Raw genomic sequence first — 24,973 nt, forward strand, 5'->3', positions numbered from 1 at the left:
TCCGGGTTTGCACTCCGGGTTTTGGAGCCGTGTCCGTGTTGAAAAGGATTCGGAATGGGAACGGGAATGGGAATCGGAATCGGAGTCCCTGCACGTCGGCTGCGTCGGCATTTAACTGCTGACAAATGATAAATTTATTATTTACCAGCCAACGGCAAAGGGCGGGGATTTGGGCGAGCATTTGCTAGATTAAAATATGTTTTAATATTTGCTTTCGTTACACTCCGGCGGAGCCACGCACACAAGACCACCCACAAAGCCGCCCACACGTGACATGGCAACCTTGGCCACCCACACCACCCACACCCACCCAGTGAAAACCACCCACCGACGTCCTTGGAAACGCCTTGGCGTGCGATAATCACGCGCATTTGATTAATTACCCGTGTCGTCGCAGCTTCTAGAGATTTTGAGACATGTGCCCGTGTGACACTGGAGTTTCCAATAAAATTATATATAAAGCTAAACCACTGAAGGATTTTTCTGAACTTATAATATTTTTTAGGCGAATATAGTCTACCTATCCACATTGTAAAACATTATATAGTCTTTATTTTTAGAAAAGGGAAGAAATAATTTATTGAAAATTAAGAAAGGCACTTAATATTGTTAGGTACAAACAACAAATATTTACCACTCATATAACATTTGTTTTATTTTATAAGACTTTAAAATAGTTACTTACTTTATAAGACTTTAAAATAGTTAGACAAGTTTTAGTAGCCTATATTCCTAAAAGTCCTATGAGAATTTTTTTCTAATTTTCTGGAAGTCTTTCTTAAAGAAACACTTTCCCTTGAGTGTCATACAGGCTTAAACCCATCTGCAAACCACACTTAATTCTCAAGTTCAACAAGACGCTGTAAGTTTTCTTATCGTCGACAGCGAGTGCCGCGGAAAGTGGCAACTTTTGAGCTAACGGTAATCGCCACAGTTGCCGCCCCCTGCCCTTTGACCCCAGCGATTCTCACCAGAAAACCAGACACTCGGCGGTACGTGTCCAACTGTGAGTCCGACCGCTTAACGCGCACCCTAATTGTCACTCACCCACCTGCAGGATAAGTCCTTGTCATATCACTCGTGATACCTTGAGATATAGTCAGAAGAAAGTTTTGGACAGTGGGGCACTTTAAAGGGAAGAAAGAAAACTTTTTGCTAGTTCCATTTTTATCTGAAATTGATCTTCTTATGTGAATTTTACAAACTATTATAGGAAGTTTGAGGTTATAACTGAAACATAACCTCAAATTTCCCATAATAGTTTGTAAAATTTGTATAACTGAAACATAACCTCAAATTTCCTATAATAGTTTGTAAAATTCACATAAGAAGACCAACTTTGAAATTCTAAATCAATTTTAATATAATTATTAAAATCTTTAATAAAAAAGAACCCCTTGAACCACCAAAACCAGATGCCAAAATGAACAAACGTAATCAGCGCAGAGCAAAAGAAATCAAACAAATGTTCAGATGGCAAACAAAAAAAGGCCAGAATGTTATCATAAAACGATTTTCTCACTTAAAGGAGAAAACTCGAAGAACGAAACGGGGACAGGATAAAAACTTAAATTATTGCAAATCAATTTGGGGGTCCGGTTTGTGCCGGGGATCCTTGAAGTTGGAGCAGCAGCTGTGTCGCTGCAGAAGAGGTCCTTTTTCGATGGGGGGTGGTCCTGAAAGGGGGGTTGTGGGACCCAAGCCTAGACAGAAGAGCCTGCGACCCCGTTATTATTTTCCCCTTGCTGGCGCAGCCATAAAGCACATTTTATTGAGTTGTCGAACTTAAGTACCAACAGCAACAAGAAACAGCATAAAAAATGCTGGAAAAATAAGAGCAACTAAAGTAATGGGGCAGGAGTGGTCTGGTATTTTGGGTACGCATGTGGTTCGGTGCCTTTTTTTTGGATCCTCTTGCCCTTCCATGGGGTACTTTAATATTTTCGTAGGTCACTTGAATTTAATAATACATGAAACAAACATAATTTAATAAGCAAGAGTTATGAAATTCTTAGTAATCTATTTACATAGTTTCCATAACCAAAAATACTTACCTATGGGTTTTTAGGAGAAGTTTTTGTGTTCAGTTTAAGTTCTCTAATATAATAACCATACAATCACTCAAAAATAGGGTTTCGAAATAATAGCATTTAAACACTTTAAAATATAACCTTGAATTCATTTTTATTTTTTTTAGAAGGGTATTTGAAAGCTTGTGAGATAAAGCAACTACCTATGTTGTTGTTTTCCTATTCGCTTCTCCAATGTAGGGCAATGTGGCGCATAGACGGCTCAATAATATGCCAGTTCCAGTAATGGGTCCTGCTGCCACTCCCCCTCCGCCCCAGTTTGCCACCCCCTCCCACCAAAATGCAGCACACAGACACCCACGCAGACAAAGGCGATTGGCAACATTTTGGCAACACGCACACAAAACACACACACTCTCTCGGGCCTGTCGATAAGTGTTTGTGTTTTGCACAGCAAAACAACGTGTCAAAGTTAAAATTGTACCAAAAAATAAAATTTTAAAACTTATAATAACAAAATACCTGAACAAATATTTACACAATCCAAGCTTATATGGGGAAGCACAGAATTAATAATTAAAGATTTTTTTTAATGTTTGGAAAATAAAAATGCGTATATTATTTTCCTCCAAGTGCGTATTTTTCTCATATTTTAAAAAATAAGTTCAAAAGTACAAGCATATGTTTGGAAATATATGAATATTAATGCAATGAGGCAATACAATTTTTCTTCCAGTGCATATTTTTTTCTCAGTTGGAAGCGTAATCGTTTACAGCTGCTCGAATGCGCAAATAATTCGAAAGGAATGTGCCCTCGCATGTTTATACACCAAAAGCTATGCAATGCCACATAGCACAATGTGCAAGGTGGTCTAAATAAATAAAAGTGTTCAAATATTACAAATAACCCATTAAATTAACAAAATGTGTAAGAGACCCTTTCACTTATTGGGTAATCTTATGCATTTATCTAATTTAGAAATGTTCAAAAATGTTTTAATGTCAATGTTTTATTAAATCAAAAAAATTTTATATAACATTTGTTTTTCTTTTTTATATTTAGTAAAAATGTAAGCACTGTGCACTTTATTGTGTCTGCATTGCGCTCATTAGTACACAACCAAAGAAACATTCCCTTTTTTCGTCCTTTTGGCTCCTTAGAAAAAAAAACACACGTTGCTCTGTCATAAATGACTGAAGGAGAGTTTTTTGGAGAGGGGAAGAAAACGGGGGAAAAAAATATGATGGGGGTTGCACTCAAGAAAAATTTCCTTTTCTTAATTCAACAAAATTTTTAATTTTTTTTAAAGATCCATTATAAATTGTGTAATAAATATTACAGCAAAAAAAATAGATAGAAAATAATATAAACCTTTGCAATATATTATGAGAGTTTTTTTCGTCTATTCTTACTTTTTATTAACATATTTTAAATTAATTTTATTTATTTTAAAAAATAAATTGAAATAAGAAAAATGTTGTTAAACAATTGTACAACAAATGTTATTTTACAGGGGACGTTTCGCTCAGTGTTTGACAGCTTGGCCGTGCCACATTTACCCGAATTTACCAGAATCGAGGGCGCGAACTCGCCCTCCTCATCGAGCTATTATTTGATCATATTTAAAAAGGAATTTTCGAAGCTTTCATATTTTGTTTTTTTTTCTTCTGGAAGGACCGCCGTTTGTTACTGCTTGAGCCATCAATAATTCACTTTCGCTTAAGAGCCAATTAGGGGGAGTCAGCACATGTGCCCGTGGATCCCCCCTTTTGGGCTCGTAAATTTGACAGTTTATTAATTACAGCTGCAATTACGGGTGCTGTGATATCAGTGCAGCTTAAAACCGCAAGCAGTTACGCTAAGTCACTGGAGTTTTGGCCCCAAACTTTGCGTTTACCTTTTGTCCGAAACAATTATGAAGAGTCCTTGCAAAAAGGACGAGTCCTTAACTACTGAAAACGCGATACGCTTGTTGGACTTTGTCAGCAGCGCGATTAAAAAGGCAAACAAAGAAAGTTTCCTTGGCGAAAGTTTAACGGCAAAATGTGGTAGAACAGCAGTGCATTTTCGACTTGCGTTCTTATATTTGTGAGAGTAAATGGGGATAAGTTTAATTATATATTAAAATTTTAGGGACTTATGATTGTTTATCATAAAACACTGTTTTTTAAATAATTGAATTTTTTTTTTAATTTTTTAGTCTTAAAACAACCTAGAGAAAATATCTTTTTAATTTCTTAACTTAAACCAACCAAAAAGATTGGCGTCACACTGACACAATTCACCAGTCGCCAGTTATCGGAGTTGCAAGTCGAGGGGTCAGAGGTCACCCCTTGCCGGCGATTAACAAATCCCTTTCCCCCTTCCCAAAAAAAAAGCAAGGAAAACAAACCAGAAAATGCGTAATGAGCTGCGAAACGCGTCCGGCATCAGACATCAGGATATATAGAACGTCCGGACATCGTACATCTGATATCGGAGCGTTATCCTTGGGCCAGCACTCAAATTCAATTGGCGGCGATTTTAGTATTCATCAAGCGTTTTACAACTATTTTTCTTAACGCATTTTATTGGCGCTTTGGGGGCTGGCGGTCACTCGGGGGAGTGGTTGATGCTGGGCGGTGGAGTGGGTTCTTGTGGGCTCACCACCACGTAGTCTATTTAAAATGACACGCCCGACGACCCAATGGTCAGCCCAACTTACCCTCTAGTGCAGGGTAGCTTGAGCAGGGTACGCTATTTAGAAATCCCAAAAATATCTAAATATCTAAAACAAATAAGATTAGGCATATCTTTGGGGAGAATATTTCTTGATATAAGATATATTTAGTTTCTTTATTAACCCTCTTTGTTGTTTTACTCTTCCTATAAAATGGTTACCAATATATGATATTATGAAGTGTATTAATATTAGGTATTTTTTAAGTAACTTAGTTGAAATGATTTTAGTAAAAATAAATAGATATATAAATAGAAATTTAAAAGAAAATGTGTTTTATATGGATTATTGTAATACATATGAAATATGTAATATGTAATAATGTACGACTGTGGTTACCCGGTTAAACTGGAATATAACTTGAGATAGACTCGATTGAGGAGATGAAAAAATAGAAGGAGAGTGATGGCTATACCGAAAAGGGACTATTTGACATGTTTCGAGTATTGGAAAAAATGTTAGTATAAGTGTATTTTATTAGGAGGGGACTACTTTAAAGGGAATAATTGATTTAAACCAACAACAATAGTAGATAGAATTCCTGCGCATATTTTTCAAATAGAAAAGTATCTCTGCGTCGATTGAGTTAACTTACATTTAAATACGCCTATTTGTTATTGTTTCGCCCATCTTTTTCTCCCAACTTTCCTTTGACCATTGTCATATTAAAACCGCAGTGACGAAATAAAATATCTGGATGGGTGCCGAAAAAAGGGGGAGATTGGGGTTTAACAAGGCCGTGGATGGCATTTTCTATTAAAAGCTATGAAATATAACAGAATCTCCCACAGACTTTATATTTTCCTTATTGCTATTGGGAAAAGGCTACAGACACTGACAGTCAATAAAGAACACGCTCTTGGAATTCCCAAAATATTTTCACTATGAAAATTGTTAAAAATTGTGTCCCAGTGCCATAAATATTTGCATCAGCCTCAAGAATTTTCCCCCCTCGAAGCTTTCGGTGTGCGTGTGCATAATTTTGGTCGGCACTGTTCCCTTATTTTCTTTATTTTCCTTATACCAAAGTCGAGGCGACGTGTTTGTCATAACCAAAATGGATACAAATTAGGGTAAATGCAAACAAAAACAAATTGATAATTTGCTTCCCTTTCCTTTTTTTTGAGATTAAAACAGAAAGCATTATCCAAATGAAAATACATAAAATGCATGGCTTAAAGGCTTGCATGGCGGGAATTTTCCTGGTCAGTTGTCGCCAAGTGTCAACCGGCATTTCAAGCGATTTAATGGGAGTAAGGAAAAAGGGAAAATAAGCTGGAGGAAAAGTGGGAAATCAAAGGGGTTGCATTAGGAAAGATATGTGAAAAACAGCTGCAGTGAAATAAAATATACGATAAATATGTTTGAAGCAGTAAAAACATCAAATATGTCAACTTTCACTTTAACATATTTATATAAATACAATAAATATGTATAAAAGTCTTTAACTAGCTTCCATTTAATCGAGTATTGTAAACAGCTTTAAAATTGCTGAACGCAAATAAAATTTGTGAATTAAGCTTCTGCCAGGCTTCACTGTACCATTTATACTTCCGCAAATGCATTCGGTGCCAGGCGGTCCTCTTCAGACGCACAAAAACCGGTGAACAAAATAATTTTGCTTAATTCAATGCAAAGGAATTACTGGGTGGGAATTTCCCAAGTTGGCAGCTGGAGTGGCGGAAAAGTGCGGAAAAATGGGGAGTGAAGATGCCGCCGCCTTCCTGTGACGCAATTAGTGCAACATTGTTGACATTGTTTTTTGTTTATCCTGCGCTTTTTTCGCTACCCTTTTTTCTGTTTTTTTTTTTTTGGGTGTTGTGGCTGCAACATGCCAATGCCACGGGTCAAAGGGCAAGTTTAAGCCGACTTTAAAGTGGTTTTGGGTTCTTTTCAATTTAGTCATCCCCTTCTCTTGGAATTTCCCACTACGGATACGGAGGAAGCTACGGGTTGCAATCGGATCTGCTTTGTATTTATTTTGTTATTCTAAAAAGAATTATATCCGTGCTTTTTGAATTATAAAATTTTATGTTTTAGGATTTGTGGGCTATATTTTTATTACTTTTTCTTTTGTGGTTCCTATCCAGATATCATTTCCAGATATTTTCTCACTTGTTCCATTTTTTCCTGTCTTTTTTACGCCATTCACTTTTCAATCGTTTTCTATGATTTCCACCCATTTCCATTTTCCGATCCACTTGATTTGTGTTTCCCGTTTCTCACTTCGTTCCTTAATATATCATAGTGGAACACGGAAAACGAAAGCACAGTTTGGAATTCAAAATCAAAAAGTCCCTATAAATATCCTGAAGACATACAAATAATATTTAAACCAGCCTTGAAGAAACATATTTATAGTGAATTTTTACTTGAAATATTTTTATCGCCATAATATCCGAATGGTGTTTAACCAACTTACATTTTAAAACCCTAAGGATCTTGCACTGTGTATGTATTAACTGATTCCCATTCCAATCCTCTTTGCACTCGTTCCCTATTCCCATTTCCATTCCCCATTTGTCCTCCTCTTGATTTGCAGTACCTCTTCCCGACTTTCCCGTTTTTGAGTGTCGAGAACGCTTAGTTGATGAAGCCATTGTATGCGAATGGGCCAACTCAAGGCCCCATTCCATTCTCACCCATTCCGCTCCGCTTCCACCCGTTCCTCGCACTCCAAAAACCCTTCAGATGATTCCCACTTTAAGAGCAAATCACGCGTGAAATGAGTGAAGCTTTAAAATTTGAATTTTGTTACCACACTCGCAGCATACTTTTCAATTTTGTTGCTGGAGTTTTATTCATGCATACGGAAAAACAGGCAGCTGGAAAAAGTATTGAGTTTTCTTTTGGCCATGTGGCCCAGGTGGGGGGAAAATGGGGGGCCAGCTGCAGGGCTAGAAAGCAATCAGAAACAACAAAAGAACGGGCCAAGAACTTTGAACTGGAATTTATAAATTCCAATGCGAAAAGGTTAATGGAAGTTGGGGGTGCAAAAAGACAAGAAATAACAACCGATTCGTGGTACATGTCTATCAAAAGTAAATCAATCAGGTAAAATATTACCCCAAGCGAAGTTATTTACGATTTACGGAGTGTAAATAACAAATTCTGGAAACGAAATAAAAACATTGGAATATATTTATATAAAAATAATTTTTATAAAAATGAGAAATTGAAAATTTTTTTAAAATAGCGATCACTGGAAGGATGTTTCCACCCGCCAGCGCGCCTCACAGTTTGTTATTGTTGGTTTGTTGTTTTTTTTTTGAATTTTTTGCTTGTTTTGTTTGTAGTATTCGTCTCATTAGATAGAATATCTCGATACTGTCATACTAGACACACGTTGGTAACGTAGATATACCGTTGATAAACGGAAACATTTTCGCTCGTACTCTCTTTCACACAAGTGGATGTAGCGGCAAACTTTCATAACTTTCACAATTGCTTGGTAGGCTCTCTTCTAGCTTTCCTCGCGGTTCTTCAACTTTCAACTTTGTTTTGTCTCCGGATTAAACATAGCCCCCTCTATCGCAGGTGCTTGCCCTTCCCTTCTGACCAGTAGATTCTCTCATCAATAGCATTTTCTCAGCATTTGCATCACATTTCTCTAACATTTGCTTGTTGTACAATCTGTACACATCACCATTTTCTTCAATTTTTGTTGCCACAATTAGTGAGGAACGTGGCCAACCCTTGATTAACTGTGAGGCGCTCGACCGCCGAGAATCGCTGCTGCAAAGGTGCTATTTATACGCACAGCTCGCGGAAAAAGCACTTGGGAATTATAAAGACCCCCAACGAAAGATAAAATTAAATAAGCGGGAGAGCACAGCCCACAGAGTTAACTGAGAGCAAGAGAATTCTCCGAGGAGAGTCATGCGGAAGTCTAGACACCCTTAACAAAATATTACTCAAAGGTAGCTTCGTGCATGTGATGAATATATGAAAATTGTATCTTAAAAGATACTCATACAACTTGTAAACCAACTTAAATGTGTTCAATATTTGTAACTCTTCTCAAGAATCTTACAAGTAGTTATAATAATATATATGTTTACATGACTAACAATAAGAATTATATATATTATTTTTATAAATATTATATTTTTTAACACTCATTTTTATATCAAACTCATAGGTTTTATGATTTTCAAAATATTTATTTAAAATGTATATTATAGTTGGGGCTTTAATACAGCCTCGATCTGAAAGGTGAGAGTGTCTTAAATTCGCCTGAAAGTGAAATGGATCGAACGAGAAATGAGAAGAGAGCGCGAGAAGAGCAATCAAAGCCATGTGAGATAGAGCAGGATAGCACGGGCGTGCGAAAGGGATGGAATAAGGGATGGGAGCGGCAGAGCGATGTGCAAAAGAGAGGAAGAGCTCTCCAGGAAAGTGCGAAAGAGAAGGAAAACGGGAGAGTGAGTAACGCGTTTTGCGACTGAGATCATACCGCTGCAATTGCTTGCACTTTTATAGAGGTTTTCGAGGGTTTGAGGGGATCGACGAACAAACAACTATGCTGCGATCGGTTTGTTTATTGGTTGCCAATTTATATTTCAGACATTTTCATTTAGATATTTCCTAAAGTAGCTGTTGTAAATTAATTTTAATATGTCCACTGCATTATTGTATTTGATCAAATCGAAATTAAGGTACATAAATTGTAATAACACATGTTTGCTGACCTTTACTAACACCTTTAGATGTTAGTCAGATATAAACGGTTTATATATCCGCAATTCAAAAAACTAAATTAAAAACAAAATTTTAAAAAAAAATTCTTTTTTCGTCATTTGTTTTACAATACTTCAGATAATCTGGCATAATATAATATAACATGGTTAGGATTCATTAAAGATCGGTGGTATTCCATTGTGACATGGTTTTATATTTAGCACTGCTTAACTTGATTACAATGTACTGAAAAACATGGAATGTCTCAAAAACAACAAAATGCCTAAGTGTCAATTTAGTAAGTATGGGTGAAAATTACACTACACCTAGGATCAAATATTTGCGATCAATTAGATCCTAAATAAAACCCCTTTTAATTTAATTTAAAATCCAACAAAATGATAAAATTATAAGAAATATTAATTGTAATAACAAGATTTCAAATAAAAAAAATTTGTCACGAGCGGGACTTGAACCACTAACCCTCATGCCCGTTCACCGTTCTGAGACACCTAGTTGTAAAGTGATCCTATACTAGTATCAATTTTATGACTTTTGTATCAGAGATTTTTTGACACTCAATAGGGTCACATTGACACCTAAATAAGTGCACATTAATGACGATTTTTTCGGTGCAACTTCATTTACTCAAACCATTAGCTTTCACTAAATAAAATTAATGGAATTCAATACTAACAAACAAAATCATAACTGTTAGCATTTTCCCAAAAAATGGCTCTAAACTAGTCCACATGCTAATTTAATGAGGGAACTTTTTAAGCTGATCAGTATCCATATCAATTTCCAATCGAACTTCCGCTTAGTTTTGGGTGCTACATAGATAAAAAGACAACCCAATTTTTGGTGGTTTTCAGGGACCGGAGGGCCTTGACCAATGGGACAAAACCGCAGGGGCGATCGAAAGGGAAAGTTGTGGTCCGAGTCCAACAAGCGTTTTAATTGATTTCCCAACTAGAACTCGAACTTTCCCACACACACACACAAGGGGGTCTGAAAAGTTTACAATAATTTTTGAACATTCAATGGCCGCAGCTAAAAACGCCAAAAACTATTGGAAAAAACAGGGCAAGGGGGTTGAATGGCGACTGTCAAGGGGTCAAGGGGTTACAGTCCGGGTTTTCAATCCACAACTGAGACCCGGCAAAAAGCGATGACAAAACGGAAAATTCGGCAAAATCGTTTGGGGTGGTGGAAAACTTTTGGCCGGCGTTTCTGTCTGTTGGCATATTTTGAAAAGCAGTTTTCCAAAATGCACACACACACACACCCACTCACATATGGTGCAAACTGGGAGTTCAAAGTTCAACGCATGATTGTGAAAATGAAATGGCCAAAGTTGGTAAAAAAGTTGTAACTAAAAAAAAATGGGGAAATTCCACTTTTTATTTGACTTTTCTGTTACTTTTTTTATTTACATTTTCTTTCTGCGGCTGAAATGGTTCTGTCACTACTTTTTTGCATAATTTCCGGTTCCCTCTTCTATTTTTCCTCGTGGGCTTGTTGTCATTTTCGATGACAGCTGCCTTTTGTCCACTGTGCGTTGACCAAAACCACCCACTGTCAATTCAAATGTGTGCTCTAATATATATGTATAGATATATATATAGAGATAGACATATGCAAGGGCTGTGCCCAGCTGTGTGCGAATCATTTTAATTTCATATCTGAATGCCAAAGTTCCTAATTGAAATGGCTGTTGAAAGGAAAGTTAGAAAAAAAATAAAGTTTAAAGGGCGTAATATCTGAAGGAGGCAATTATATGACTAGAAATGTAGTCTAGTAAGTAGTAAAACAATAATTCGCAGAATTCGCATATTAGAAGATAAAAGCCAAGGGCTTAACAAAGAGTTTTATTAATGTCATATTAGAAACTAAGTCCTGAAGCAGCTTATAAATTAATACAAGATAGTAATAAACAAATTTTAAAAGCTTAAGTTGTTTTAGAAAACTGACTAACTACAATAAATATTTTAAACTGACTAGCCTGTTTCCAAAGATAGCGAAAATGCACTTCAGAACTAAATTTATTTCTGAATTAAACTGTAAAGTGGCAATCAAAAAGCCAATATTCTAAGGAATAAATTTAGTTAAGAATTCGGGTCACCAAGCCCAACAGCCGGTTTAAATAATTGGTAAAATACCAAGAAATTACCAAAAGTCAAAGGCTAATAGCCCTTTGGAAAAAAGAACGAAGAAAAACTGCAAGTATTTAATTTCAATTACAGACAAGACGAAATACTGTCGCTTAACCCTCGACACCCCTGCGCTTAACCCACCCATTACCCCTCGGTCCGTACGCATTAGCCACTCTTAACCCAATGCCAGTCCACTTAACCCATCAATCCTCATCCCAGGACATCATCCTCATCGTAGAACACTGGAGAAGTTCGAAAACTGGAAATACCTCAAGCAATCAATGGACCTGTTTCCGACCCTCTGTCTCCTTCTAACCATTCGTGCCCTCTCTTTCGCTGCGCCATGTTGCCATCTCTTTTGCCGCAATCAACATAAAACAAAGACGAAGGCAACTGTATAAAAATTAAGCTCAATTACCAGAAATTTACAACATCAATAAAATAACTGAAGAGTGCTCAACACAAAATCACCGCACACATACACACAGCATGTGCTGTGCTGCTGTGTGTGTGTGTGTGTGTGTGTGAGTGAAGGGCGGTGGGCGGTGGGCGGCGGGAGTTGTGGGCGTGGCACGGGAGAACGTAGCAAACTCATCACCGGATGCTGACATATTGAAACACGTACCGACAACATGCTACACCAAAATTATAGTCACTTCCTTGATTTTGATTTCAAGTACTGTAGCGGGGAGGTATTTTCCGGAGAGGAGCGGATGGTATGAAATTGAAGGTTTACGGGGGGTGGTAGGTGAGTCCCAGTCCCCCTCCCCACACACAGTAAAAAATCTGCAACATAGATATTAAAACGGGTATTTTAATACTCTCGGGTTACAAAATTTTAGATGGTAATGGTAAACGGGTATTTTAATCAACATCGGTTAAATTTAAGTTCGGTCACATATTCTACCTTCGGATTAAAACATTTTGGATGGAAATGGTAACTTTAAATAGTTGTTATTGTCTATATTCTTTACAAAGAATAATATATATTATAATAGTTAAAGTAAAAATGAACACGATTGCGGTTTTTACCGATACCGGTTGTATTTAAGACCTGTTAAGAACTTTTTTTCGGATAACAAAACTTTAATTTTTCATTTTTCGCATAAAAAGTGATGTAACCCCTTACAAAAAATGCGAAAACTGGTCAAAAAATAAATTTTCCTTAAAATGATGGGGATCGTTAGCACTTCTAGCAAGCTGTTCAAAACAGTCGGTCTTTTAGCTGTACGCCTTGATTTGGCCAAACTACGATTGAAAAACTGGAAAGAAAAGTCGCATTTTCAACAAAAATCTGAATCTCGTATTTTTGACCAAAATCTGAACCCTATTTTTTCGACCTAAAAATGCCGTTTTTTGGCTCCCAAATGAAAAATAAAAGTCAGAACGATGAATGTCATACCTCGTCGTGCTCGTTGCTTAATTTCCAGTCCATTGGCATTCTTACCTGAAAATTTTTCATTTTTTGGCATTTTTCGAAAAAAAGCGATGAAACCCCTACAAAAATTGCGAAAATTGGTCAAAAAATAAATTTTTATAAAAGTGATGAGGATCGTTAACATATTAAGCAAGCTGCTCAAAACAGTCGGTCTTTTAGCTGTACGCCTTGAATTGGCTGAACTACGATGAAAAAACCGAAAAAAAATGTCGCATTTTTGCCAAAAATCTAAATTTCGTATTTTTGACAAAAATTTAAACCCTTTTTTTCGCCAAAAAAATTCGGTTTTTTGGCTGCCATAACAAAAATATAAGTCAGATTGAGGAATGTCATACCTCGTTGAGCTCGTTGCTTAATTTCCAATCTATTGGCATTCTAACCTTAAAATTTTTCATTTTTTGCCATTTTTCGAAAAAAAGTGATGAAACCCCTACAAAAATTGCGAAAATTGGTCAAAAAAAAAAATTTTCATAAAAGTGATGAGGATCGTTAACATATTAAGCAAGCTGCTCAAAACAGTCGGTCTTTTAGCTGTACGCCTTGAATTGGCTGAACTACGATGAAAAAACTGAAAAAAAATGTCGCATTTTTGCCAAAAATCTCAATTTCGTATTTTTGACAAAAATATAAACCCTTTTTTTCGCCAAAAATATTCGGTTTTTTGGCTGTCATAACAAAAATATAAGTCAGATTGAGGAATGTCATACCTTGTTGAGCTCGTTGCTTAATTTCCAATCTATTGGCAGTCTAACCAGAAAATTTTTAATTTTTTGCCATTTTTCGAAAAAAAAGTGATGAAACCCCTACAAAAATTGCGAAAATTGGTCAAAAAATAAATTTTCATAAAAGTGATGAGGATCGTTAGCATATTAAGCAAGCTGCTCAAAACAGTCGGTCTTTTAGCTGTATGCCTTGATTTGACTAAACTACGACTGAAAAACCACGAAAAAATGAGCATTTTTGACCAAAATCTGAGTCCCAAAAAAAACCGATGTACCCCCTTACAAAAAATGCGAAAACTGGTAAAAAAATAAATTTTCCTGAAAATGATGGGGATCGTTGTCATTTCTAGCAAGCTGTTCAAAACAGTCGGTCTTTTAGCTGTTCGCCTTTAATATTTAAACATTAATAAGTAAAACTGTAATATTTGACAGCATGGTTACTTATAAAAGTTCACAAAAAGAATGTAATTTTTCCCAGTGCATTTCCGCCCACCCCCAATAAGCAGCCCGTAAGTGTTGCAAAATATGTTGACTCAACTCATAACAAGCCCAAAAACTGAACGTAACTGAGAACGTGGCTGTGATGGGGGTCCGGGAAAACGGAAAAGTGGAAAAGTGGGCGGGGGAGTGGCTGGTGCCGCCCAACGACAACAAAAAAAGTGGGAAAAGTGTGAGTAAAAGAAGGGGGGGGTGGCGAAAGCGAGAGCGAACATCAGTTGAGGATTTCCTAATGAGTGCTTCATGAATGAATTTCAGCCACAGAATACTAATTCGATGGAAAATTCATTTTTCCACACGATTGGCAATTAAAAGAGATTTTCTACCACACACACACACACACACAGGGGGGTAGGGAAAAGGGGGCGTGGCAGGGAGACACATATAGCTTTGTCTAGTCATCTAGCGAATTGACAGGCGAACGAAGCGAAGCGAACGGACCAAAAACGCTTAATGGAGATACCCGAAAAATAGACAATACAATTTCGAAAGGTACCAAGAATTAGTTAAGGAATATATTGTATGTATATTAAAAATTACTTAAGAACTAAATTAATATATAAAACGCTATAGAGTACAAGTAATATCTTAAGTTTTTGTGTGCTAATGCACTTTTTATTTAAGTATATTTAAGAAGTAAACACAAAACTAGCCTAAAAGTATGCAGCCAAAATTTGTAGAAAAAATATTTCGGGTCTAATACTTTTTATATAACTTCTTGCCCTAAGTAACGCTTAGACTAATTACTGTATTATTATTGTTGGGTAGCAGTGTGCTAATCTTAAGAATAACATTTATATATAAATTATATAAACGTAAAAAAAATGTATAAGATATATAGCATACCTTATGAAGAGACCTTTTAAAGGATTCCAATTCGCTAAAGATTTTTTAAATTCTTTTGATTTTATTTTGTTAATTTAATCTTTCATATGCCGAGGCTATTTTCAAGCTAAATTGGAATGGAAAGTGTTCAGATGCGCAGTTCTATGGGCGAGTTGCATGTCGCTAGGCGGTGGTAAGCGGTGAGTTGGGTGTTGGTTCGATTGACTGGACTGCTTTTGCCTTTGCTGGTTAGCGTTGTTAGGACTTGCCACCACATCCACCCCCCCTCGCTTTTCCACCCACCCATTTACCATTTCCCGATCTGCGTGTGTGTCTGTGTGATGACTTATGCTGTGCGAAAGCCAACTTGTCAATGTGAGACGGCAGTGAAGCAAGCAGTCGACAAGCGTTGACGTATTTGACAAACACACAGAGCAGAAGGTTCAGGGAGTCAGCCAGAGGTCGGGGGTCAGAGGTCGCGGTGAGGGGGGCGAAAGGGCAGTTGTCACCTCATTGCAAGGCTGCAACTTGTGGCAACGAACGAAGCGAGGCTAATTACTTTAATTGGTTGTTGCTGTCCCGTTTTAAAGTGCCATTGAAATTGAAATTGCAACTGTGCAAATGCACACAGCAAGAAAAAGCCAGTAAAATAGAAAATAAAAGATATTACAATTAGTAATCCAGCAACACAAAAAATATATTTTAATAAACAGGAATATTAATGGAAAACTGCTTCCCGATTATCTTCTAGGACCTTCAACCTCTTCTCCACTCAACAAATATCTAGATATTCACAATAAATATTCAACATTTTCCCTGCGAAAAAAATGTAGAACAGAGGGCGGTGGCAATCAGCTCGAACAGCACGAACCATTTCGAACAGAAAAGTTTGTGTTGGGAAATCTAATAATGCCCCTAGAATGCCAACTACTTAAAAAGTGCACGACAAACGCATAAAAACAATAAATTGCACAAAAAGGCGGGTTGTGGGGAATTCCCTTTCAATTTGAGTTAAATAAAATGCGACACAGAGCGAGCGAGATGGCTATGTTGAAGGAAAGAGATGGAGAGATGGAGAACCGCAGAGGGCAACTACGAGTATAATAAAGAAGTTTTCTCGGTTGGCCCCTAAAAATCCACCATCCTGCCCCGAAAAAGCTTGCTACTTATTGCACAAAACACAATTTGACAGCTGCAGCCAAAGGGAAAGCGGAAAAGCGAGCAGTAAAAAAGGAAACTGCAGCGGCGATAGCGATTGAAAAACAGAATTGCGGCATCGCATTAACTGAAATCGATACAAAACAGCCGCTTCAATGATTTTCTACTCACCCCAATGACAATTGACAAGAAAATGCTAAGAAAAACTATAGAAAGTACAGTAATAAAAATATTCAAGTACCAAAAATTGAAACAGAATAACAATTCCTTGAATTTAACTCTTAAATATGCTCTTTACTTTATCAGATTTTTTTAAATAAAATATATATAAATATTAATGACATGGAAAAATAATATTTGTATTTAATTTTTTTTAATTATTTGTAACTTACATTTGTATCCTAGTTTACACCACAAATATTTAAACAAATATGATGCATGCAATAATATCATAAGCTTTTATTATGACCCTAGGCAATCCATATTTCCAAAACAATCATCCCCAATAAAATCCACCCATTCACTTATCCCCCAATAATCTCAAATTTGCTAACCTTTCACAATCGATTTTCGCACCCCTCTAACCTTGAGATTGTTTTTACCAAACGTTAAGTTTTCCTCTCATAAAAATATTTATCAGAAAAAGACAACTGCTGTCGTTTCAGCTTTTGAATAAATCACTTGAACAAAAATTCATGGAACTTCTTTAAGCAGTGCAGTGCCATTTTTGGCCTGGAATTTTTCCTGGAGAAATCTCCCAAGACAACTGCAGGCGGAAATAACTTAACTCAATTACGCTTAATTATTTCCTACTTCGAAAGGAATTTCTTTTCTTTCTAGTTGTCCTTTTGGCGTGTCCTTAAGTCTCCGTCCGCAGTCTTTTCCGTACGGACAATAAAACTTTCGTTTCGTTTAGTTTTTCCTATGTTACAAGAGCGGAATCACCAAAAAAAAAAACAGAAAGAAAAGGAAAAAAGAAAGGTCCTTACACATGTGACCCCGCCCATGGGCGGAAGTTTTCGGGGGGATAGGTGTCGGGGAAAGCCCACTTCTGATGATTATTATTCACTTGGGCATTTTTACGAGCTGCTTTAGACAAAAGTTCGCCTCCAACTATGCCAAATGTCTAGGGGGACTTTCCCCAAGCCCGTTCCAGGATATTTCTTTTTTTCTTATCTGTATTGTAATGTACCCTAGACAAATTTGTACTTATTTCTGGATAAGAAGTTTTATTTTAGGTTATATAAAATTTAGACAATGTTTAATACAAATAATATTTAAATAAATATTAAAATAAAATAGAATTCTTTTAATTGTTTATTATTTATTGTTAAGTAAGTTACCTCCAATATTTTCCTAAACTTTCCAGGGTACATCCAACTTCTTTATACTTTTCTAAGCACTCTCTTTATGTTCAACTCTAAAAATCCAACGTCGTCTGTGTATTTTTATGAGCACAGCTGCCGCGTCCTCTTCTTAGGATATGGATATGGGCTGTCCTTTCGTCCTGCCCTTAACCCCCCGCCAACCCCCGCGATTCACACCCCCGTTTAACCCCTGTTCGCCACCCACTTTAGAGCCTTGAGAATTACAAATCAGACGAATGCCGTCGTTGCTACCTATAAAAAGTGCTAATAAGTATGTGTGTTTTATTGTAGAGGACTTTATTGCCACGTTAGTTGTCCCGATGTCCTTTATCCCCCCAAATAAATCCCCCTTGTCTATATCCTTTGCTGTGCTGACATTTTGATACTGCAGTGCCTTAGCTTATTTGAATGGAATGTGTGATATATGTATGAATGTGGGAGGGAATCGAAAAAGGGGAGAGGTCACAGGGGAACAAGATTTAGGCACCCACCGATATGGGAATAGGATGTCTTGAGGGTGCTGAAATCAGTAGATCCCGTTGGCGATAAACTGTTCAAAATTGTGGATGACTAGGCCTATCTTAAAGATATAATTATAGTACGATAACAGGGATTAAATACATGGTTTATTTTCAGGTTTTTTAGAGGCATTTAATTATGTTGACATTACGGATTTATTAAATGAAAAATGCCAAACGCCATACAGTTGTTAGAAAACATTAAAGCATTTTATTGGATACCCAGAGACGAAATTACAAGACCGGCGAGAACCGTTCAGAGAAGTCCGAAAAGGAAGTTGTGCAGCTCCCCGAAAGTTATGCATCCCAAGGAAGGTTTAAATATCAAAGGAAGGCAGATGATAATTTCCCTCCATAAAGTTCTGGCCGGGAAAAGTTTGCTTAGACGGCAGGGGGGAGCACGGGATGGGCGGGGGTCAAAGGTTACGGCCAGGACAACAGCAACAACAACAACAACAACAACAACAACAACAACAACAAATGCTTGCACTCAACGATGATGATGATGATGATAATATTTATAGGGCTCCTTAAGGACACACGACTGGGGATATGCGGAGGCACTTATGAGCCACAAAAATTACCCCAGTGGCTAGTTGGTATTTTTCACAACTTGGCCACAATTTGTGCTTTAATTTGGCCAACGAAAGAGTCAAACTTTTTGTGGAATAACAAAGGCGAAAATATGCCCCAGGGATTTCTGGGGCAGGGATTTCTCACCCAGCTACTTGCCACAAATATTGCCGCTCATCATTTTTATTTGTTTGCCTTCGCCACCTCCTGAAAACCACTCAAGGGTATTTTGTGGGGTATTTTTATTTATTTTCTTCGTTTTTTTTTTTTGGTTTGCCCTCTCACAACGCGAAAACAGAACTTTGTTTACCTACAAAATTGAAGTGTGAAATAAGTAAAGTTGAATTATTCCTGGCGGACATGATAAACAGTTGGCCAGGGGCGTTGGGTGAACGGGGGCTGAAGGACCACTCAACATTTTATTTGTGTCGATTTGTGAGCCCCGACTTTGGGTTAATGCCCCCAGCTTGACTTTGACCCATCAAGTGGAAGCAAATAAAATGGAATTTTGTTTTTTTTTGGGTTGATTATACTTGAAATCACAAGCCAAGTTTTATTTTAGTTGACTACAACTGAGTTATTTGTATTAATTGACTTAATATCCAGGGCGAACTTTTAATAAACCAAGAAAGAAAGCTAACTTCGGCAAGCCGAAAGGATATATGAATTTTGGGAAAGTTTCATACCGATAGTTTTAAAACTGAGAGATGTGGCACCTGGCGGATGGTAGCTGTACTACTGACCATGCAAGGATTTTTTCACTTATTAAGTAAATCATAACTTAGATAAAAACAGCTAAAAAAACGACTGTTTTGAGTAGCTTGGTAATTTATTTTACTCACTACAATTAATGGGCATAATTAATCAACAATTTGAAGTGAACTGCACTTAAGGTAGTATTAGATAAACTAAAGTAAACATCCAAACTAAATAAAAACTTATGACAAGGAAAAGAAACCTGGGTAGTGAGAGAACGACCCTAAACCACTGAACAGTTTTCAAATTTTTCGAAAGTAAAATCTAACACATATATAAAATAAAATAAATGAATTGATTTTCAAATAAATATTGCTTATTGGTGATACTATAATGTTACAGAGTTGCCTTGGCTTTTTAAGGAAATATGGTGACAACTCTGGTTCTCAGCAGATAGGTTTTATCGAATGATAATCGCTAACGCAGCAACCCGATGGAGTTGGTGAAACAATTTTCGACTGACAATTCAGTTAGACATTTGATATTAACAAAATTGGTTTGAGGCTGTCGGCAGTTTGTCCTGTATTACCTTTTTTTTTCTCGCATGAGTTCTATGCCGTAAAAAGTCGAATTTTTTAATCTGTCGAATCGAGATAGACCACAAGAACATGACGCATACGAAGGGCCAGAGGAAGCGCAAGAGGAATTTAAAGTCTATTAAAAGGTAGGACGGAACATATAATTTCATATAGAGCTGAGCAGCTAGAATGTTTTCCCTACTTGGGTTTCTTTCAATTTAGGACCCTAATGCCTGTAGAAGATCCAGAACTCTGAACTCCTTTCGTCCTGGTAAGCAATATTTAGTAAATAGGGCAAATAATTTAAACCATTTCATTAAAACCACTTCAGTGACCCGATCCTAGAACCTTCGCCCGACATGTTATGTCTGCAGGGTGTCGTTTTGAACTTTAGAAGCCGGGGGAACCCTGGACCTATGGCATCAGAGTGGGAAGATGACCCCATCTTTCCACCCAAACCGCCCATTAGTATGAACTATATGAATTTGTACGATTCCGATCTGCCGTCGTCATCGGATATTTGGTTGATTCCGTCGGAAGCAGAGTGGCCTCTGAGTTGTATGGCAGATCAGCAGAAGTCAAAGTCTCCACCCTCAAGCAATGGAATGAATATACGACGATGCTGAATGCTAGCATTATATGATTTGTCGAGCCCCTCGGATTTGATTCGGTCGTTTAAGTTCTGCTTTCATTCAACCCCAAGTTTCTTTGGGTCAAGGGCGATCGGGTGACCATCACTACATTTGTAAAGATGATCTCCCGATCGCCCTTGATCCCAAAGGATTTGGTTTGGATGATAAGCAGGCTTTGAACGACTGAATCAAATCCGAGAGGCTCGACGAACCATATAATGCTAACATTCAGCATTGTCGTATACTCAAAGGTGATCTCCCGATTCCGTCAAAAACCGTCTTAACAGCACTATTTTCTTGGGGTTCAACTAACTTAGATAATTAAAAAAGCTAACTAGTTCATAATAACCCACAATATTTATGGTTTGAATGTATGTCACTGAAATCTGGTGGTTCGAAATAAACCAAACAAAAGAAACGAAATTCATCGATGTCGAGGAAAGTACCTCACGGATTTCCACTTCCCCCCATTTTCCGCCATCCACACACACACAACCAGAGACTCATCGAAAACATGTTCCTTGTTGCGCTGGCAAAGTTTTCCACGAGCTGGAAAAACTTTGCGGACCCGCAGCGGATAATTTGATTTCGGGCGCATTAATTGCACAAAAAGTCGATTTTAATTAGGTGAGCACGACTTGGGCAACGGACTTAATCGAAAGTGGGCCAGCTAATAAAATCAGCACCATGAAAGGCGGATGTGAATGCGGATTTTTTGTGGATACTGTCGTGTCGTCATGTCATCAGCCATAATTAATGGCAGCGACATGTCCAAAGTGGCAGTCACGATTTAGCTAATTCTTTTATCGATATATGTCGATAAGACGTGTTTGAGCTCCACGAACACCCAACAGCTGTCTGTCTGTCGGGGGGAATGTTATGCCATGGAATGGGGTCCTTAAGGGTCTGTAAAAACTCCCACGACCTGCTCAGGAAGAAAGAGGGGGAAATTCCAGGCAATTATCACCGACACTCTGGGGCAGTTCATTAGGCCCAGCAGGAGAGTGGATTGGCGGCTGAGGAGGAGGCGAGTTTATGCGCTTTGATACCCAGTAATCTGATCATTGTTTGTCGATTTATTGGATAAGGTAAGTACAGTTTTTATAAGGATGTATCTCAAAATAGATTATATATTTTCTGCACTATAAATATTTAATTAGTTATTGATTATTTACATCGAAAATATTTAAATCTAGCATATTCAATATATTATATGTGAATAATCAGTTACTAATTCAATATTTATGTAGAAAAACCTTGGAGAAATGCCAACTAACATTTGCACAAATAAAAAATATTTACCACTCGCCATTTCAGTTAAGCAAAATTAAAGAAAAAAGCTTTGGCAAGTATATAAAATTAAATATATAAAATTAAATACATACAATAAACTAAAAAGACTTACTTCCGATTCACTTGGAACAATATTAATGGGTGTGTAAATACTCCATCAATCCATTTCCATAGCTCCTCTTGTTGTTCAAGCAAAAATAATTATTTTAGGCCAATTTGCAGTAAAAATAAAATTCTTTTGTAAACGTTTTTATTAGCTCTAACTAAATCCAATTAGCCCGGGCCACAGGATCAAAGGCAGACGCCACTCCAATAGGAATTTTGTGAGGGGTGGTGGGTGGGTGGAAAGTGCAGCGATGGCGTCGGCTGTCGCTAATGCCTTGTGGAATTTCTTATGACAAAACTTTCCATCCGAAATAATAAAAAAGAGAGATATTCCATGAAAATTAATTAATGTAAAATGTGCAACTAATTAGCCATCAGATTTATGCTACGCTTCGGAAAAAAACCGGCTCCCATTCGCAGAATTTTTATTTCTTTGTTCGGTTATTCGGGAATTGAGGAAATTCAACTATAAGAGAGATTAACTTTGGCAGTGTTGATATTTATTTATATTTATTTAAACTTTTCAATTCATTTATTTTGCTTAAAACCAAATTAGCAACACTTAAGGCACTTAAAATCAGGGACCGTAAATAATCATTATTTGTGATTTTTATTTTAAATGACATACTAAGATATTTTGGTATTTCTTTTTCCAATTTGGCTGATTTTTAGATACATTGCGGGCCAGAGTAAATAGGTTGTTAGTTTCTCTTCAAGTTGGGTTATTTAAAAAGCCCTCGTGAAGAAGAGTAAAAATAGTGGCATTTTTTACATGTAAAAAGTAAGAATCACAGTAGTCTTTCAAAAATAAAACTCACAAACATTGATTATTTTCGGTCCCTGCTTAAAATAGAATATAAAGTTCATAAGTAAACATAAAACATATTGGATTTGAACTACTTTCCTGTTAAGTTTTTTAAAGCTCCGACTTAACCTCACAATCAGTTGGTTTGAAAGGGGCGAGAGTGAGACGGCGCTAGGGGAGGGAGTGAGACCGATAGAGAACAGGGCTAAGCTGGCGATTAAACAACAATTGGCTGACAGTTATTTACACAAGTAGCTGGCATTGCAGCATCGCTGCATTGTGTATATATTGATCACTCGGCAATTCAATGCAGTCTGCGGCTTAATATGTGTTCCAAGGGAGAAAGAGAAAGAGAAAGAGACAGGGCTACGGGGGCCAGAGAGAGACGGCTAGATCATTGGCGCACCGCCGTCCATTGTCTGCCATAGAAAATGCCCCCCTAATTTTGAAAAAAAAAGAAATAGGGGGAGGAGGGTTCGATTAAAACACAACAATTTGCTGATTTCTTATGCAACCGAAGGGGGGCCCACGAAAGAAACGGGTGGAGCGGGCCAGAAAGGAAGGGGGTTTGGCGAACAAGAGAGCTCACGACAATCGACGCCGTCAAACCTTATCCACAGCGTAAACACAGACGAAAAACTGCTAAATCATTGCAATACAAAACCAACAAAAGCCGCTGTCGATGGACCCCAACCGACCCCCCTTTTCGCCACCCATCTCCGCCACGGATATCGCACTGCTTATGACTGTATGACACCGAATATTTATCGTATTTTCATGACAATACATTTTTAAGTTGTGGAATGTCAACATTTAAGAAGTTCGATTAACGCTTTTTATTATATATTTAGGAACTAAATAATAATAATTACCAAATATAATATAAATATAATAACAATAAATAAATACATAATGTTTTTTTTTAATTTGTTTTTATTTTATTTTTGGAATATTTAGTAAATATTATTTACCAATATTATTTCCAATACCTTTTAAATAATACCGTGTGATAAAGGCACACTGCCTTGCTGTCACTGGCACTTCTGCCCCCCTTTTCCCCGATAGTCCCCCCTCGTGAGCCACTGGAGTTTATTCTTCTGCTCATTCTTCTTGCCGCTGCGCAAATATTGAAAATACAATCCGTCTATGCGGAATATTGATATGCCGTGCCGTCTATATCTATCTATATCCATATCCAAGGACGAGGGGGCTGTGGGGGTATGCTAACCCCCAATGGGGGCTGCGACTTGCGGCTGCCACGCCACTGAATCTCACACACAGAGTGCTTTTAACGCTGTCTGCTCAATGATTTATTGATATGGCCAAAACGTATGCGCATTTAGCAGTTGCAACAAAAGCGCCAAAAAACCTTAAAGCTGTTGCAAAGAAAATGGGCAAATATCGGGAAAAACTAACCCAAGCGTTCGTTGGTAATTACAATTAAAATGGAAGTCGAAACAATTCCAAATTGACCTCAACAAACATAACTTTGACCACACACAAGGGTGAAAGCCATGGGTGAAAGCTTAGGACGAAGAATTAAATACCCCTTTTAGATGCAATAAAGGAATGACTAAATTATACGAAATATATTTTATAATGCTTTCAACTGTCTCTACATTTATCAGTAAAATAGTATTCATTTTTTATAATTTTAGATGAATAATATGGTATTCTTACTCATACGATTTTTTAAATTGCTTTATCACAAATAAGACATCTAAAATAATATTTGTGAGTTTTCAAAAGGGTTTCATAAATAACATAAAAAAATTTTAATTTTGTAAACTAGACTAAATGTTTTTTGCCATATTTTCATGAATTATTTTGTATAATCTTTCAAACAGTGTTGTTAAAAGGAAGTGACCGCATTTATAGGGAAAACACAAAGTGCCCGACGGAAGTCCAAGACTCGAGCTGTAAGAAGACAATTCAATTCATTAGCAAAGTGCATTTTCTTGTAAGGAGTGAACGCTGTTTGGTTCTGTTTTATTTTGTTTCCCCTTTTTTGTTTTTTGGTAACAAGTCTCGACGCTTAGATATGAGTCATGCACACGCATTTTCAGAACAACTCTCTGGAAATTGCGAGTCACATTTGCCCATTTTCCGCTTTCCACTTGCCATACGGTTACCCATTTTCTTTCCCCTTCCTGTCGCTCGAATCCCATGCTAACCAATA

The 24,973-nt window shown here is 37.2% G+C and overlaps 1 long non-coding RNA gene across 2 annotated transcripts; it reads left to right on the plus strand.

Annotated features, from left to right (window-relative positions):
- The first annotated feature begins 19,899 nt into the window (after positions 1 to 19,899).
- LOC139353503 (uncharacterized) lies at positions 19,900 to 20,938 on the plus strand. Of its 2 annotated transcripts, none has more exons than XR_011604810.1 (3): positions 19,900 to 20,105; positions 20,182 to 20,230; positions 20,305 to 20,938. It is a non-coding gene; the product is annotated as an uncharacterized lncRNA (long non-coding RNA). The 2 variants fall into 2 exon arrangements; XR_011604809.1 differs by having other exon boundaries at positions 19,901 to 20,105; positions 20,291 to 20,938.
- Positions 20,939 to 24,973: the final 4,035 nt, after the last annotated feature.

Source organism: Drosophila suzukii, chromosome X, assembly GCF_043229965.1.
Source record: "Drosophila suzukii chromosome X, CBGP_Dsuzu_IsoJpt1.0, whole genome shotgun sequence".
NCBI classification, from domain to species: domain Eukaryota; kingdom Metazoa; phylum Arthropoda; class Insecta; order Diptera; family Drosophilidae; genus Drosophila; species Drosophila suzukii.